This window comes from Schistocerca americana, chromosome 4 (genome assembly GCF_021461395.2).
Source record: "Schistocerca americana isolate TAMUIC-IGC-003095 chromosome 4, iqSchAmer2.1, whole genome shotgun sequence".
Lineage (NCBI taxonomy): Eukaryota > Metazoa > Arthropoda > Insecta > Orthoptera > Acrididae > Schistocerca > Schistocerca americana.
Window position 1 is genome coordinate 705,265,159 of NC_060122.1, and position 18,740 is coordinate 705,283,898.

The window sequence follows — 18,740 nt, forward strand, 5'->3', positions numbered from 1 at the left end:
AGCACAAGTGACTGTCATCTACGACGCTACGACAACAATGTCAGTCGGAGTAACGACTACGTAGAGAAGCATCTGGAAGATGTAAGTAACTAAATGTTGCAAATAAAACGTTTTTTATTTTCACTGTAGTTTCCATTTCGCAACGATCGTATTTTGTAAAAGAAAATCGCCCTCTTATTTGTCGAGTGAACACATATGAAGGTACGGAACACGTGGAAAAAATCATTGATCAAAGACTAGGGAGGAGGGTGGCAAATTCGCAAACTCCCAACTGTTCTCAAATGCAACATGATGACTGAAATTCACGCAGGATAACATGCCTCATGGTTAAACGCAGATCAAGAAGCCATATGCTTTACGTTCTCACCGGATATGATAGAAAAAGAAAATGACAAAATATTATTATTAACTTCTAAAGTATTGTCTTACGACTCGAAGAGAATTAAGATCAGCAACTTGAAACCTTGGATGACTGAGCTGGAAATGGATACTTTTTCCCGTTTTTCATAGACGGAATCCTGAACGCCTCCTAAGGGATCATCTTCCACGGATGCTAGAAGACGTTCCACTACAAACTAGGAGGAACCTCTGGTACCAAGATAATAGCTGCCCAGCGTATAGTCCAAGAAGTACTTGAGCACGTCTTCATAAAACGCTTCCAAATCGTTGGGTTGGACGGAGAGGGCCTGTACATTGGAGCCCCGTTCCCCGAATTTGAAGCCTCTAGACTCTTTTCTGAGGAGAAAGCTGAAAGACGCTATCTATAAGGACATACCAACTACACCCTTTGATAGGCGACGGCGTATTTCTGCAGCCTGCTCAGATATCGCTGAAGTGAATGTGCAGCAGTCGTTCCATATCAGACTGGGAGCGTGTATTGGCGCTTCCGGTGGTCATTTTCTACACAACTTGTGATGGTCACTTGTCTCGTTACTGGTCAGAGTCCATATACCTAGTGTATGTAGTTGTGTTGATCTTTAGTGTATGCTACCACGGGTATTGAACAAGTGTCGGTTCGAAGACTTTCCAAAATACGGTGTGTCGTAAACGACTCGCTCTAGAATCCTGTAACAAACACCACTGACATTCTAATTTACTCTGCTTTTAGTTTGTTAATGTCACTAGGCATTGTTTCATTTAGAAAAGCTTATGTTTGCGCAAAGAAATACTTTATATGTATATTACAGTCTGTTGATCGGCTAAAAATGCAACCGCTTGACTACCAATCCATTGTGTGAAAGCCGCACATCAATAGCACTTTCCATTTCCGCATTATTTGCGGAGCAAGTTTTAGGTGATAGAATGTAGTGTGTGTGTGTATGTGACTTCCCCGTTTGTTGATACTGGAGAAAAACTTATTTTATCATTAAGTTGGTTCCTTGAGACTTCGTAAGATTATTTTCTGAAAATTACTCATGGGGGTTCTTTCTTGCTGCAGATAGATGTTTCCTGCCTCGAAGGCACCAGTAATTAATAACTCTAGCGTATAAAATACTGACAAACCTGCAATCGAGTGTGGAAACCGAAAGAGAAACACATATTAGTTTGTACGAGGCCGCAGAGATTACTGGTCGTGTGTACTTACGAGCTAAAACAGTTAGCAGCAGTACGAGGTAAGGAATGGAGGCCAAGGCCCTCTCAGAAGCAAAAGCGAGCAACCTGTTGGAATTTATAGGCGTTATTTCACTCCGTATTGCCCGCCCGTAACGCGCGCGGCGCGGCGCCGTGTATAATATTTTGACGGCGGCGTCTGCTCCTTGCGGGACGGGGGCCTCTTCGGCGGTGCGGTCCCCACGTCCGGCCGGCCCCTCGCAGTTCCGGCGGCGCACGAATGTATGGCGCGCTCATATCGGATTTCCGACGAATACCCGCGCCGTATGTTCCCAAGTGCCCCCGCGGCAAACTACATAAAATATCCCGGAGCGCGGCTGCAAGAGGTCCATTACTGAGAAATAAAGAACCCCGCGGGCGCCGCCGTGTCCCCGCGCCGCGACGCCAGATATTTCTCGCGTAATTTGTTTGAACTGGAGTGTTAAAAAGACGGATGGCAGTCAGTCGTGCGGCGCAGGTGGAGCAGCGCGCCGCACGCCACTCGCCGTATATATACGCGCGCGGAGGCTCGAGCTGAGGATGAGGGATAGGATAATGTGCCGGAATTCAGCCCCGTAAATTTCGCCGCCGGCGCGACGCGTTTAATGTGCGGGGCGGCCGCGTTTATCTATAGGGAGGCGCGGCGAGGCGCGGCGAGGTGGGCAGGCTGCGAAGATAGCGCCGCGCCGCGCCGAGCTGCGTAAAATACTACGCCACTCCCCACGCGGCGTCTTAGTCGCCGAGGGAGAGCAGTCGGGATTGATACCCTCGGCAAGAGTATTGTTTACTTGGAAGCGACAGTCAAACTGCAGCGTGCCACGAAAGAGGCGCTCACACTTCAAATGACACAAAATACGTTGCTCATTATCACATATTTAAATTTCATTGAAATTACTTCGGCGTCCCATATACAGCGAGATTCAGCTGCCCTACCTGTGGGTTATATGCAACCTGCAATACCTTCAAATGCCATGAAAAAGTTTTTTATATTGTTTCCATTCCTACGTGCAAACTATTAGTCCTACAGAAAAAATGAACAGGACCTATTTATAGGAAATTAATGTAGTTTTTGTAGGGGTATGCATTTTCGCTAAAGGCTGCAGTTCTCAAATTATTCAAGAAAAAGCTGCAAGAGTGACCTTCAAACACGTTTTCAAGGTATAGGTACAAAAGTCACCTCCAGAGGCGATTTTCTTGAATAACTCGATAGCTGCGGTCTCCAGCGGAAACGTGTCCCAAATCAAAATTTCACTATAAAACGGTCCTGTTCATTTTTCCTGTTCATTTTTTTCTGTAGGACTAATAGTTTGAGTTGCAGACGAGAGAATGTGAAAAGCTCGCGCTGTTTTTTGAAGGCATTGCAGGTTATACGCTGAATCACCCTGTGTGCTGTTGGCCACTTAGAGTTGCAATAGCGTGGAAACGGCATCGAAGGAACGTCACATTACCTTCTGGCACCCACTCCACATTGTGAGGGGGGAAGGGGCAGTATTTACATTCTATCGTGTACAACTGCTTATGCTGCTTTAGCTATGCGAGCTGGCATGAAGGAGAGGTTACCCAATCCGCAACTAACAGGTGGTCATGCCATATGGACAGGGAATGTGGGAAAACTGTGAGACATACAACTTTATAAAATGGACATCCACTGCTGTTGAAATTCACGGTAAATTAAAGAGCCGCAAGCTGATGTTAATTGATGATTTATTCACTCGACTTGTCTCGCTGCATTAAAGCAGCATTCTAAGGGCATAAGTAGTATCACATAGATTAATAATGGCTCTGAGCACTATGGGACTTAACCGGCCGCTGTGCAAGAGCGGTTCTAGGCCCTTCAGTCCGGAACCTTGCGTCTGCTACGGTCGCAGGTTCGAATCCTGCCTCGGGCATGGATGTGTGTGATGTCCTTAGGTTAGTTAGGTTTAAGTAGTTCTAAGTTCTAGGTGACTGATGACCTCAGATGCTAAGTCCCATAGTGCTCAGAGCCATTTGAACCATTTTAACTATGGGACTTAACATTTGAGGTTATCAGTCCCCTAGAACGAAGAATTACTTAAACTTAACTAACCTAAGGACATCACACACATCCGTGCCCGAGGCAGGATTCGAACCTGCGACCGCATAGATTAACACACAGCGACGCTCCCAATGTTTGCAGTCACTGAATCCTACTCCGTGAAGAGAGGAAATTGTCTCCTATTATCTGTTATGTTCAATATCGGTTCGGAATAGTTTGTTATTCACCCCAAAGCTCTGCCAGGTTTTATTCGTTGACCATTTCCGCTCTACGTGAGTTGGATTCTATGACTATGAAATTTGTGGACGTAATTTGAATAAATTATCAATTTGCAGCTGTTTGCGGTTCCATTCAAGGTCAGTTTACCATGAAAGCTGTAAGAGTATATGGCGTTGTTCAAAATGTTCAAATGTGTGTGAAATCTTGTGGGACTTAACTGCTAAGGTCATCAGTCCCTGAGCTTACACACTAATTAACCTAAATTACCCTAAGGACAAACACACACACCCATGCCCGAGGGAGGACTCGAACCTCCGCCGGAACCAGCCGCACAGTCCATGACCGCAGCGCCTTAGACCGCTCGGCTAATATATTGCGTTGTCCTGGAGCAGGAAATCCTTTGTTAGAGTTCGTGGCAATACGAATAACTTCTAATATCATTCAACGTTAAATCATTAAGAAATCATTCCGACAGTTCAAAACCGACGTGCAAAGATTGACAGTGAATGAACTTAGTGTTACGAGTGTTTGGTGGGATTAACCATGCAATCGTAAAAGTGCGCCCTGCACAGATGAGTAGGAAAGAGGTTAGGCCCTCCCCCTCGCCATCAAGACTGTTGTAAGTAGGCTGTTTAGGTTTTTTTATTGGTAACGCCACCTTTGTATAAAAATCACTGGCTGTGCTGTGTGCAGTCTGTGTCTAGTTTGCACTGTTGTCTGCCATTGTAGTGTTGGGCAGCGGCAGCTGGATGTGAACAGCGCGTAGCGTTGCGCAGTTGGAGGTGAGCCGCCAGCAGTGGTGGATGTGGGGAGAGAGATGGCGGAGTTTTGTAATTTGTCATGAACTGCTATATATATTATGACTATTAAGGTAAATACATTGTTTGTTCTCTATTAATATCTTTCATTTGCTAACTATCCCTATCAGTAGTTAGTGCCTTCCGTAGTTTGAATCTTTTATTTAGCTGGCAGTAGTGGCGCTCGCTGTATTGCAGTAGTTCGAGTAACCAAGACTTTTGTGAGGTAAGCGATTTGTGAAATGCATAGGTTAATGTTAGTCAGGGCCATTCTTTTGTAGGGATTTTTGAAAGTCAGATTGCGTTACGCTAAAAAAATATTGTGTATCATTTTAAGCACAGTCATGTATAATTTTTCAAAGGGGACGTTTCACTGTGAAGTTTAAGTCCAGAGTACCAATTCTCACTTAAGAAAATAGCTTGAAATACTTTGTACTCTTATGTTAATGCTATGGTGCTCGAAAACTTAAGACACCGTGATTGTTATTTGACTAATGGTTCAAGACTGGCTCTCAAATACGGTTGACTGTGAAAACGCGTTTTCCTCATCTTGGTTTGAATTACTAAATGAGGCGGCATCCCACGTATTGAGACTTCATTGTAAGATCACAGTAGTATTCTTGAAAGCCACACCAAAATTCAGACTCTACAGATTGAATATTATGTAGCCGCACTCTACAGAGAATATAGTCACTGGGCACATCGAAACAGTGTTAGAAGAGGCGATGTAAGCAAGCCTCCTTCTGATAACCTAGGGAAGAATCAGATGAAGTTTCTTAGAATTTACCATCGCAGTTCATTCAATGTAGCCCTCCTGGTGCAACCTATCGCAAACTACAAACTTGTGCCATTAGTGCGTGTCACTGTTACTAGAGTTCGGTTTATGTTTCTAGTGGGTAAAATGCTGTAACTGCTACAACCACTTTAATGTGCTGTTACTATTACCATCATATTAGTTATACTGATTTTTTCTGTGACTATTATTTATGAACCATTCTTGTTACACATTTTGACTTTCTGTTATTACTACATGTGTTTCGCTTCTTGTAGTCAGAGGTTGGTGCAATACCTTAATCTAGTCAGTCTTCAGGCTGAAACGGTCTTTCTTGCACTGTTCACGGAGCATCCGTAGTGCATGGCAACGACCCACTAACGTCTGCCGCCCGAACCCACGCACTATTATAAGGGAAAGGCTGTGTCTGAGGACACAGCCAACCGATTCGGCTCGCATTTGGTAGATCGCTGGTGCCAAATCTAAAATTAAAGACTCTAAGGTATTTTGGCTTTATGATGCGCTATTGACCCAAAATTGACGAAATTGAAATATAATTGAAAACATAACGTTTTTCTTCATTATACAGGGATAGGCAAAATAATGTGAAAATTGTCAGTAATGGGATGGTTGTGCTTGACGGTCAACAGTGCAGGTAAGGCACGTGTCATGCTGGACTGTGCGTGTTCAGTACTGTAGTGGCAACTTCTGCCACAGAATTTAATGGCAACATCAAATGTAGTGGGAAGAGGTAGATGGCACAGTATTAAGACTCGGGCGAGCTTTCCAAGTTACTTATTGTTTCCAACTCGATTGTTTCCTCTTGATCTGCGTCACTGGGTCCCACAATGCTGAGGACACCACTTTGCTGCCTATGAAACGGCTTGGCGTAGAATGGCTGTCTCAGCGACCCGTGCATGCACTGCTGTGAGTCGGCCTTGTACGGCAGCGGAGTTGTGGCATCATAAGGATGCCGGCACTTGACTCAGTGGTCTGTGACCCTGCCGACTCAGTGCTGCTCGGTGTGAGCTGCAGATGGCCAGCAGCGTGCTTCTCGACGGTGTGGCTAAGATTGTGGCGACAATAAGTGCCCGCGATCCGGAGTCCGAATCTGCAGACCTCGCCTCAGGATGCCTCCAGCGTGTGTTGGAAGCCAGAACAACTGCCCACGGTAACGAGCCAAGGAGTGGCCCGCCACTGGCTTCCTACAGTCCCCAGGTCAGCCTCAGAGGGTCGAACTAGCGACCTAGCGTGGACTGGAACGCTGCTGCGTGTAGCTGGTATTGTGACATGCCCCACTGTCCAGGAGTGCTACCACACTTGAATGAATCTCGTTAGAAACCTGCACGTACTTGTATGTGGCTGTGCACCTATGTTTTGCCTTATGTGCCACTTTGCATCACGTACTCATAACACACTAGGTTGGCCAGTGGGCCCCTTCTGCCTGTGATTCGCGACATGCAAAACCACTATGTATACAATTTCAGCAATCTGAGGGCCCTGTGGGCTCTATTCTACTTCGCAGCTGTTGGTATGCGTAACTCACTGCAATCCGGCCCGTACCTGGCTGTAAATTGTGCTCAGAATATTGCACAAAACCAACTTTCCCTATCGTAAACGGTGGTGCCGCTACAGTATGGACTAAGTATCAGTGCAGGCTGTTTACGAGTAGTGCACACTGCGTATCTGCATACAGAGGCCTTGGCCGGCATGCAGTGAAAGACCTAACCGAGTTCCAAAGAGGACAGATTGTGGGGAGAGATTAGCTAGAGCATCAGTAACCAAGACAGCCAATTGATCGAATGTTTCAGGAGCAACTGTTTCGATAGTCATGACAGCTTGCACAAAACATGGAAAGTCACCATCGTGTAAACGTAATAGTGGGTGCAAATCAAAATTAAATGACAGAGATCGTCGTACGCTAACGCGAATTGTGTCAACACAACATAAAACTACGGCGGCTAAAGTGACTGCAGAGCTCAATAGCCCTCTTCGAAACCCCGTGTCTATCGACACTGTCCTCCGAGAACATAAAGTGAACATTCATGCACGAGCTGCTATACCGGAACCATTTGTGACGACAACCAACGCAAAGAAGCATAAAACGTGGTGTCAGGAGCATAGATCCTGGACCGATGATCAGTGGAAACATGTCATATGTCCAACGAGTAAACGTTTCCTTATTTCTAACATCAGGCCGTGTTTACGCCTGGAGAATGCCAAAAGAAGCCTACAATCCTGACTGCTTGATTCCAACGGTTAAGCATGGAGGTGGAAGTATGATGGTGTGGGCAGCAGTACCACGACATTATTCTGGCCTCATTATTAATATCAAAGGACGCGTTACAGACAACGATTATGTGAACATTTTAGGTGGTCAGGTGCAACCCATGACTCAAATCAATGGTGACATATTTCAGGACGATAGTGCACCCATTCACACAGACAGTACAGTGGAGTCGTGGTATGACGAGCATGCAGTTGAACTGCAGCTTCTTCCCTGTCCAGCACAGTCCCCGGCCTTGAACATTATCGAACCATAGTGGGCGGTTTGGAGTGCAGACTCCGGAGCAGATTTCCGTCTCCCTCGTCACTACTGGAGTTAGAAGAGGTTCTAATCGAAGAGTGGCATAACATTCCACTTGAGACTACACAATCATAATATGTCAGTATTCCAAGAAGAATCGCAGCTGTATTACAGGCAAATGGGGGTCCAACCCCTTATTAACAAACCATTCCAAAGTAAGTACAGGTGCTCACATTATTTTGTCCATCCCCTGTATATGAGATCCGCAAAACCATGTTTTCCTTGAACTCGAGGAAAGAAACGTTTTGATTGCCGCTGATGTTCCCGTAAGGTAAACACTGTGCAAAGAAAGCGTAGATGTCGTAACGACCAGGGCTGTTGGTCAAGGAACGCAGAACCTGTGTTCAGTTCCGTAGTACATTGATTCTTTTTTATTTCTATTTCTTCCGTTTAGAAATTGATAGGAATATGAGTATTAATATGATAAGTAAATCAATAAGAAATAACAGAAAGCTAGGCAAATAAATTTTTCGAACGACTTGGATTAGCAAGAATTTAAAATTTTACTTCATAATGGCTCTTTCACTCACTCTTTTACGTTCCCCCATCTCTTTCGAACACCTAAATGGGCAGTAATTTTCACACAAAAATTCGAAACAAATATATTCGCGGCACCAAAAACATCTAATGGATGCAAGTCTTTGCGTAATTAGTAATTACATAGGTTTTTCGAAGATTCGACGGGAAAAAGACCTGGTTTACATTTAAAGGCATTTCTTCTTCGCGCACTACGCATAGCATTGCGCTGATCATGAAATATGCTGTGAATCGCGGTTGCATCCGAGTGGTTGTGCATTTCCCGCTGGTTTTCCAGAAGCAGGTTGCAGTTTTGAAGACTCGAAATAAAGTTTTTAACTTGGCTTCAAAAATTAACATCATGAGGTTGGTACACAGGCGTGCAGTTTGGCAATATTACTTGTACACCCCAAATCGGTTGACCCTATCAATCTATAAACGTGCTATCAAAAAATGGCTCTGAGCACTATGGGACTTAACATCTGAGGTCATCAGTCCCCTAGAACTTAGAACTACTTAAACCTAACTAACCTAAGGACATCACATACATCCATGCCCGAGGCAGGATTCGAACCTGCGACCGTAGCGGTCTCGCGGTTCCAGACTGTAGTGCCTAGAACCGCACGGCCACTCCGGCCAGCAAACGTGCTATCATGCAGGACAGTATTAGTTTGTCCACCCCAGAAAACCAATATCAGACAAAACTTATTTATCAGTATCGCGTGATTTTAAAACGTTCGCAAGATCTGTTTTGTAAATTTATTTCTTTTTTCTCCCTTATGCGATAATGTGCATCGAACGCTCTTTGGCGCAGCTCTCTTACTAGGAACTGTTTTCGTACAACGAAGCTAAAAATTTTAATTTGTTACTAATTCAAGTCAATTGAGAAATTTATTTGCCTACCTTGTAATTCTTCCTCACTGATTTATCCAACTTACCTTAACGACTCTCCTATTCATTACAATTTCTAAATGAGAAAAATACAAATAGAAACATTTGTATTTGGAAATCTAACACAGGTTCTCTACCGCCCAGCCATTTGCCTTGATCGCTGCGCCAGTGACGCGTCCATTGCACAGCATTTATCCTACGGGTCCATAAGCGAAAGTCAAAATAGTTTCCTTCCTCGGTTTCTAGGAAAATATGTGTTTGCGGATCCCAAAAAGGACGACAAAAATACTCAGTTTTCGGTCATTCTCGATTTTGTCAATTGTGAGTCGACTGCTCGTCATGAACTTTCGTGATGGTTTTCTTGAAAAGGGAGAGGGCGGGGGTGGGGGGGGGGGGGGGATGTTCGAGTCATTTGAGTCAAAAAATCTTAGAGTAATTCATTACAGTCTTTCATTTTGCGTAGACTGTACACAAGGAACCTGCCAAATATGAACCTAATCAGTTGGCCTTGCCTGAGGCCTCCCCATTGTTAGCACCTTGAGGCGTGAGAGACGATTATTGCAAAGTATACTTCTTCAGAAACGTTTCTTGGAGGTTATGGACTATTTCTACGCACTATCAGTGTAAAGCGAGGCTCACCAGCCTCACTGTATCCCGCCGCCAGACAGGGTTAAAATAATCAAGCACTAGTCAGTGTCATGTAGTAATCCAGCTGCTTTCAAAAACTTATATATATATATATATATATATATATATATATATATATATATATATATATATATATATAGAGAGAGAGAGAGAGAGAGAGAGAGAGAGAGAGGGAAAGAAGTGGCGACACCTCATTTTGCAAGACAAAGGTCGGGCGCATATGGCGTAAGCTGTGACTCATTTGTTCGATCGACAGGACTGGGAAGTGATGTACCACCTTCAAATTTTCCGGACTTAGGTCCTTGTGACTTCAAATTGATTTCTAAATTGGAGGAAGCACTTCATGGCATTCGCATCAGAACTATTACAGAAGTTCGTTGGGCAATAGCCTCCTCCATTCGAATTATCAACACAACTGGCGTTGCTAAGGGTATCCTACGACTTCCACATCCTTGGTAATGGGTTATACACAATGCTGATGACTACTTCGATGGTCAGTAATATTTTGAAATGTGTATCTGTCTTTATAAGTTTTTAATAAGTAGTTGCCACTATTAATGTTCCAACCCTCATACACGGAATGTAACGGGTACAAGTGCAGATATTTTCGTATGTGGCACCTTAATATGTGCACACATCTGTGTGTTGGTTGTTTCTCCCTGCATCGAGCAGTCTCTCCGCAAACTCGTCACAAACTTTCCAACCTGATATTTTATGCATTACACCTATCATTATAGACTCACCATTTTTATTCCACGCGTCCACACTTCAACAGCTGAGCTGCTGGCCGGAGGAAAATAAGCATTAATGGCTTCCTCTAGCCACTTATGCTTGGAGATACTACCCAACCTAAAAACATAAGAGGTGTAACAACTATAATTATTAAATTGCTAATGACGCAAATACTGGAGTGATGTTATTCAATACACCGTCCTCAGTCGCCAAGAGAAATATCGGCACTTAGCTGTGTACGCTGTATATGTGCATAGGAACATCCTTCCAGACACTTTCGAAACTTCGTGTACAGAGAGAAAAACTTTATATATCACTGACTACCGACTTCCGAAAAGCCTCAGAGGGCAGGAAACTGGCCTTGTGCACGCCACGAGGGCTTGTAGCCGAAACCTCGAATTCGTGTGCTCCAAACCGCCGATCGAAATTATTTTCCTATGCAGTCTTTATGGTCTATCAGCCTCTATAGGAGGATGTAGGCACTTTGACTGGCCATTTCCAGTTAATGCTCATGAAAGTGTTGTAAGATACTGCTGCTTGCTTACTCTTCAAGAGTTTGTTCCTAAAGGGAATCAGGGAGCACCATTCATCCTGTACAAATCACTCGCTACGAAAACAGCCAGATCGGGCCAGGCCACCACCATTTAGACCGTAAATAACTTCATACGAAATTTGACAGAAGGTGCACAACAGTCTACGAAGTTGAAACAACAGTGAAGCCCTCACGAATAAGTGCATGTCCTGTAAAAGTGGTAGCACTACATGCGCATCAAACAAGTGTTCTTCGTCATCACGAATTCGTTAAACTATTCGATTGTTCGAATAACTCAGGGAGGATGTATGTTTTCGAGTAACATAAAGTTCTATTACATAATATGTTTGTTTGCATGGTCATCTTTCGCAGCAGCTGTTAAAATAAGTTATTATTGGTTTTCCGTCTTGAGCTAACTGCAAATACACATATAATCAGAGGTTCCATGTACCACTGCCATTTGCTCCCATGTTCTTTCCTACAATCGTCATTCAAGCCCATCCAAGGCCCCCCCCCCCCCCCCAGAAAAAAAGCCATCATCACCTCCCCCTCCCCTCTCCTCTCACGTTTCTGCCTGACGTGCATGAAATAAATAAAAATAGGGTGGTAACACGACGTGAACGGAAGCAAACGAACGGACATAAGCACTGTAATACTGTGCAGAGTGAGAAACACACAATTTCAGTTCAATTTAAAAGAGTTAAGTGTAAATAACCCAAATGCCAAGTCCATATATAAAACAAAGTCTTTCGACATTAGCCACTGCTAGCAACGAGGGAAGAAGCAGTGGTTTGGAGAATATGCAAAGAAACACCGCAAGTAACTTGTACTCCAATTTCATAAACAAGACGCTACGTTTTAACCTAAAACAACCAAAAATGTAGCAACGTATGTATATAAGTTATAGAATAACCTTGGAAGTTGCTATATAAATAAAAGCGAAACGCGTCTGGTATAATTCTCTTTAATTAAATTGCAGTAAGCTCAAGACAGAAAACCGATAACAACTGACTGCATGACATACAGGGTGACAGTTGAATTATATGAAATAAAATCGTCATAGCTTCTGAACGGTTCGCGTTAGGACGCTCAAACTAGACGATTGGCCGCGGGGCATGATGGGAATTAGTATTCGGATGTATGGTTTGGTTTGGCGACGAAGCCCAATTTTATTTCGATGGGTTTCGTCATTATACAAAATTGGCGCATTTGGGGCCTGAGAACCCGTATTTCGTGATCGAGAAGTCTCTTCACCCTCAACTGGTGACTGTGTGTGGTGCAATGTCCAGCTACGGAATAATCGGTGCGATATTCCTTGATAGCACGGTGAGTATCAAACGGTACGTGAAGGTTTTGTAAGATGATTTCATCCCCATTATCCAAATTGACCCTGGTTCCGACAAGATGCGGTTCGTGCAAGATGGAGCTCGACCCATCGAGACAAGAGAGTGTTTGATATCCTGGAGGAGCACTTTGGGGACCGCATTTTTGCTGTGGGGTACCCAGAGGCCACTGACATGGGTTTCAATTGGCCGCCATATTCTCCGGATCCGAACACAATCGACTCCTTTTTGGGAGGCTATATTAAAGACAAGGTGTACAGTAATAACCCCACAGCCATTGCTGAGCCGAAAACAGCTATTCAGGAGGTCATCGACAGCCTCGATATTCCGACACTTCAGCGGGTCATGGAGAATTTACCATAGTTTGTAACTAATTGACGTTTTTTTCGTATAGTTTAATTTCAGCCGGTAAGTTTGTCATTTTTTTTAGTAAAGATATTTTAATGCAAGTCTTGTCTCTAACATCTTAAATTTGGAACACTTCAATCCGGTGACAAGTGGCCAAGGAGTCAGGTATCAAGTGGCCCGACATATTGCCCATCGTGAGACGATGAGGTACCGCGGACATAGCCGGGTGCCACTGCTGACGAGCAGTGAGGCGCACAGACTGCGCAGTACACGTGGCGCTGGCCCACAGCAACCCAGCCGCAGCATCCAGCAGGTCCCCTCTCCCCCGCGCACCTGCGCTCGGCTCCGATTCTACCTGCAGGCGGGCAGCGCGGCGCGGAGGGCAATAAACTAGCTGGAGACAATGTGGGCCGTGGCACAGGCCAGCCAGGCTCGCAGCCTCGCGCGCCCATTGATATTAAAATGAGCCGCGCTCGTCCGCGGCCGCGTCTTTAAAGCCCATTGAAGGAGACCAGCTGGCGCGCATTCACCTGCTAGTCTGAGGGCGGCTCCCACAACGCCGCTCGCGGCTGCTCCGTCACTACGGGCGGGAGTGCTGCATTCGCGAATCACTACAGGGAGGCGGCCGTTTGTTAACCGTTCTTACCGCCTGTAATTTAGTCCGTTCCCGATTGTAAAATAACGAAAGAAGTATCGCTAGTCCATGTGGTTGACGTAAAGTGTGTTATCAGAACTCAGGTTGTTATAGTCGAACAAACATCTACACCTATACCCCACGAGCCTCTTTACGGTGTGTGGCGGAAGGTACTTTTGATACCACTATCAACTCCTCCTTCCCTGTGTACTTATTGAACAATCCTATAGCGAAAGTGCCGTTCCTCATTGGATCTACACTTCCGATAAGGCTCTCAGATTGATGACAGTGCTGAAGAAGGCTTGTGACAAGTGTTTTACAAGACATTCAATTCATGTACAGGTTGCAGTTCCTAAGTATTCACTGAATAAACATCAGGCTTCCAACTAATTTTCCTACAATTAGTTTTATGTAGTCATTACACTGTAGATGGCTCCAGACAGTTAATCCCACATACTTTAAGGTAGTTAAATAGTGTAAATGAACAGTAATGGGTCTCTCTGCCCATTACTGTCACTAAAGGCCAACAGTAGCGGTACCAGTTACAGATCCTCCTGCATTTCACTGTAATCTGACATTGCATCATTCCTTTAGACACCAGAAACATCTGCAAACAGCCTCATTGAGGAACTTCTGATGTTATCTACTTGTGTGTATGTTCAGGATCTTCTCCAAAATGCCCAAATCGATTTCAAACAAAATTAGTACAGAAACAGCAGGTCTCTTGAGTATCAGCGCTGGGTGGTTTATAACCTTGTAGCTCCAATAGGAGCTGAGATACTGACAAAAATGTGTTTTTCCAGTCCCTGATGTATAAGCTGCCCTGCATGATGGAGATGTTTTGTGGGAACAGTATTGGCCCACCAAATAAATCTGCTTTGCTAGGCAGCCTATATGTGAGGGGTAAGAAACGGTTTTCCCTACCCAAACATCTAGGCTGCTCTGCATGATAGTCATGTTGCGTTCGAGCAGTATTGGCTTACATGTCAGCCTGTACATCAGGGGCAAGTATTTTATGTTCAAGCCCATGACATGTAGTCTACCCCGGATGGTAGGCATGGACAAAGAGAGGTGAAGGAGGAGGTGAAGAGACAGAGAGAGAGGGGAGAAAGAGATAAGAAAGATACAGGTCGGAGGATCAGGCGGACAAACAGATGAAGGGAAAGGTGGTCACAGAGATGGCGAGGAAGAGGTGTGTTCAATGGATGGTCTAACGTATACACAGGTGAAGCTGGGGGGTAAAGGCTAGTTTATCTGTATTGTAACCACTAACAGCCCTATAACACTACTTATTGTACTCTCGAAATTATCGATTTCGTCCTACTAAGAACCATGTATTGCGTTTATGTTAGAACCTTTATTATGAAGCTCATTGTGGAGCAGGTATCGATCTGAAGAGGAGCAACAGAGGATTGCTAAGTACGTCGTCAGAAATTCTGTTAAATGGTGTCCTTATACCCTCATAATGATTGCAGTGCTCTACAGCAGTACGACGACGCCGATTGATATCACGCTTCTTGATTAAGTGGTCAACCATGAGCCAGGTGCTCATTGTTTCGCGGAATTTGAACTACTGCTGCTAATCGTGAGCAGTATTGCTGCCTGCTGTGGCGTGCTCTGGCGGCCGTGTCCCTGGAACCGTAAGCGCACGCTACCGAGGAAGGAGCTCCTCTAGTGCCGCCGAGCACAGTGGTAGGGGCCATCAACCGGTAGAACTGTACTTCTACGTTTAATTACTGATTTGAGCAGTGTCACGCGTAAGTGTCAGGCTGGTTGGTTTCCTGGTGTCGTAAGCAGGACAGCGCACTGACAGTGCTGAGTCTAGGCAAGGGATGTTTGTGTGCCTAGTTCTCATTTGGTGACTGAGTCGAATGCATCACGCAAAGTCGGCCACTTTGTTTAGAGCTTCACTTTACATGAGGAATTGACTACTTAGTTTTCATGCAAAGGCGGTCAGTGTCTACGTGAATGCGTTCTCTGGAGAATAGTGCCATAACGTCTTGAGAAATCAAGTGTTGCTTCATGGTGTTATTTCCACAGTTAATTGAGTGGTGTTTCAGGCACTTTTATTGCCGTATAGAAACTGGCTTGAAGGATGGTAGTTTATTCCATCTTTGTCGTTTATCGTGCGTTTTCTGCTCGAGATAGACGCCGTTGAAATACGGGCAACAGCATTAGAGCTTGGCTATATACTCCTGTTACGGTGGCTGTGAGGTCTGTGAAGGCTGTAGATCGACTAAGAAGTATTCTGCACGTTAAACAGTGGGACGTCATAACTGGGCATTTGAAATGCTTGCGCTACGAGTGCAGTGTTCGTTAGACGTCAAATAAATAAATTAATAATAACATATGTAAATAAATCTGTTTGCTAACTCTGAGATGCTGTGCGAGCGAGTGCAAAGCTCGTTAGACATCATACGGACAGTTTATTTTTAATCTCTACCAATAAATCTGAATGTTCGAAGTGTGGCCGCTAGTTTTGCAACCGAAACACCGTCACAGTTAGACAATAAATTAGATGTACCAATGACTTATTACATTTATTTTCTAAGGGTCGCCTCATCAGGATCAGTTGTAGGATAACTAGGTTAGGAAATGCAAAATAAGTTTGTGTTTAACAATAATGATTTACTGTCTCAAATTTCTACATGAACCACAATGGAAATCACTGATACTCAGTTATGACTGAAAAGAACACTGAACACAACAAAGGATGGCATACTACCCTCTTAAATGCATAAAAAAAAGAATGTACCGCTAATACTTTGGAGGATATCTGAAAAGCGGGAGACTGCTGGAGAAACGCGATAAGCTCTCCTAATCCTTACAGCTTTCAATTGCGAAGTCAACGGATTCAAGACCCGTGAAACAATGTAATTAGTGAAGCAACACAAGCTGTGTAGCAGAGCCCGTAAATTGTGAGCTGGTCATAAAGCGGATAGTACAAACACAAAGTGCGAAACTTACTCGAAAATCAGCACGCGATCCGGGTTGAAGCTCGACCAGACGCCTTCTTTCGGCGATCGGGCAGCGCACCACCGTCACACCGAATGTACTCTCAAAAACTTCAGTCACCCTGATCGAAGAGAATTTCCCAAAATTTACGTATATGCAAGGTAACGCTTCTGAAATTTCTCATCCAAAGCTTACAGAATGTCCATGCAAGAGGTTGGTACTAGCTGGTAGCAGTGACACACTCATTGGCTATGCCCTTCATGCCATGGCACAGAGGCGGACCGACTTACATGATTAGATGACAATTTCTGGAATGAAAGCCATCTAATTCTCTCACAATACACACCATAGCTTCGGCAGTGTGTTCTTACATCTGCCTTTAGTTACTGTCGATGATTCTCTTGAGACCAACGGTGGTTAGGCTAGTAAGGCGAATACTGCGTGTGCCGACAAAAACACACGACTGGCTAGCCTCACTGACTTTCGCAAACTCCAGTCCAGAGTGAAAGGTATCAGCCGTACATTGAGAGCCGTGCTACAGGCCACCAAGAAATACACACCTGGATTTGCTCGCGTCTGTGACGACAACTTGGAGCTTTATTCCTGTGGTAACAAGCCGCGTACTCTCCACCAGCATAGCACTGGCGAAAGGGGCTCTCCATAAAACTTTCTGAATGGGTTGTGGTGGGTTTTTTCTGTGATGACTTACGATGTAGTCACTTTCCCTAGATGGTGGATTTTCCCCAACACTTTCTGGCTACAAACTTCTGAAAAGTCCTAGCAGTAAGTAACACTTTGCTAAGGAGTGTTATTAGCGGTTTGAAACCCCGTGTGTATGGAGCAAACTCTGTCGGAATTAACTATGAGACATATTCACCGTTAAGAGTCAAGCACTGGATTAAAAGTTCGCACTAACGGAATTTACGCTTTATAAATTATTGGTCCAGCGGTGAGATTTAAGGAAGGGTGTCCACAATTATTTTATGCAAAAAAATTGATCATAATAGAGCGTTCGGTAATTGCTTTAATCAAAATCATGGCTTGTGTACTCTGAATTTGTTCCAAAAGTTTATACACACAAAATGTAAAATAGACATGACATGAAATTGCTTGATGCACACTGAAACCTTGACAAAGAATGAAACTAAGATAATATAATTAACGGTTGGTGAATTTAATTGGTGAGAGAGTGATTTTCTAAACATCATGTCCCTTTCTTAATGAATTTACGACAATACGTCTACGCATTAATATCTGTGCCTGTGTGGCTTGAAGAATTTGAAGTTATCTGTGCAACTGTGGCTCTATTGTCGCCACGAGAAGACTGAACCACAAATGATGCCGAGCCCCTAACTTCCATTTGTCCCAACATACAGGTGCTGCAAGTTAGTCCGACCATACCCTCGATGTGACGTAAGCGGAGTGCTGATGGGGTGACCGGCTGCGTGCCTACGAGCGCACTGCTGTGAACTGTAACTCTGACTCCGCCAGTCTCCACCGTCAAGGAGAGCTGCCTTCCAAGTCTGACGTTCCGCTTGCCATAGTTCCCAAGTCGAGTTACCAAGAGCTACAAGCCGAGAGTCAATGTTAAGTGTCCAAGAGTCAAACGAAAGATTCCCTTTTTGGGGAGTTAACACGAAGCATCTCTGCGTTTCGCACCAAGGCAATTTCATCACCAATCCTTAAAAAGTAGCACTTTTTGCGCCAATGGCGTAATTGTTTTGTTGTTAGAAAGCTCCCACCACACTCCAGTATAACGTCAAGTCCAATCAGCGACGACGTCCTTAAAGGTGTAATAAGATTCTTGCAGTATCTCAAATTTTTGCCTATCGGCACTCTCCGCCACACACTCACAAACACACCCAATACAAAATAGCACAAACGACTAATCAACACAAGTAACTACTGGGAAAAACCATTAGCAACAAGATTGTTTAGATCACTCTACCATATCCCCAGTTGTTAAAGTTACTGGTAATTTAACCCCACCACCACAACAGTTTGCTACGCTATGACACTAGCTTATATTCAACTGGGTTTCTCTCCTAAGAGGTGTCAGTTGGTTTCACCATTGCAATGCTTTACTAGGCTGTGACATAATAGAGATGGTGTACCCTGCCCTTCTGATATCTGAACTCATTTACCCAGACGGTTGTAGG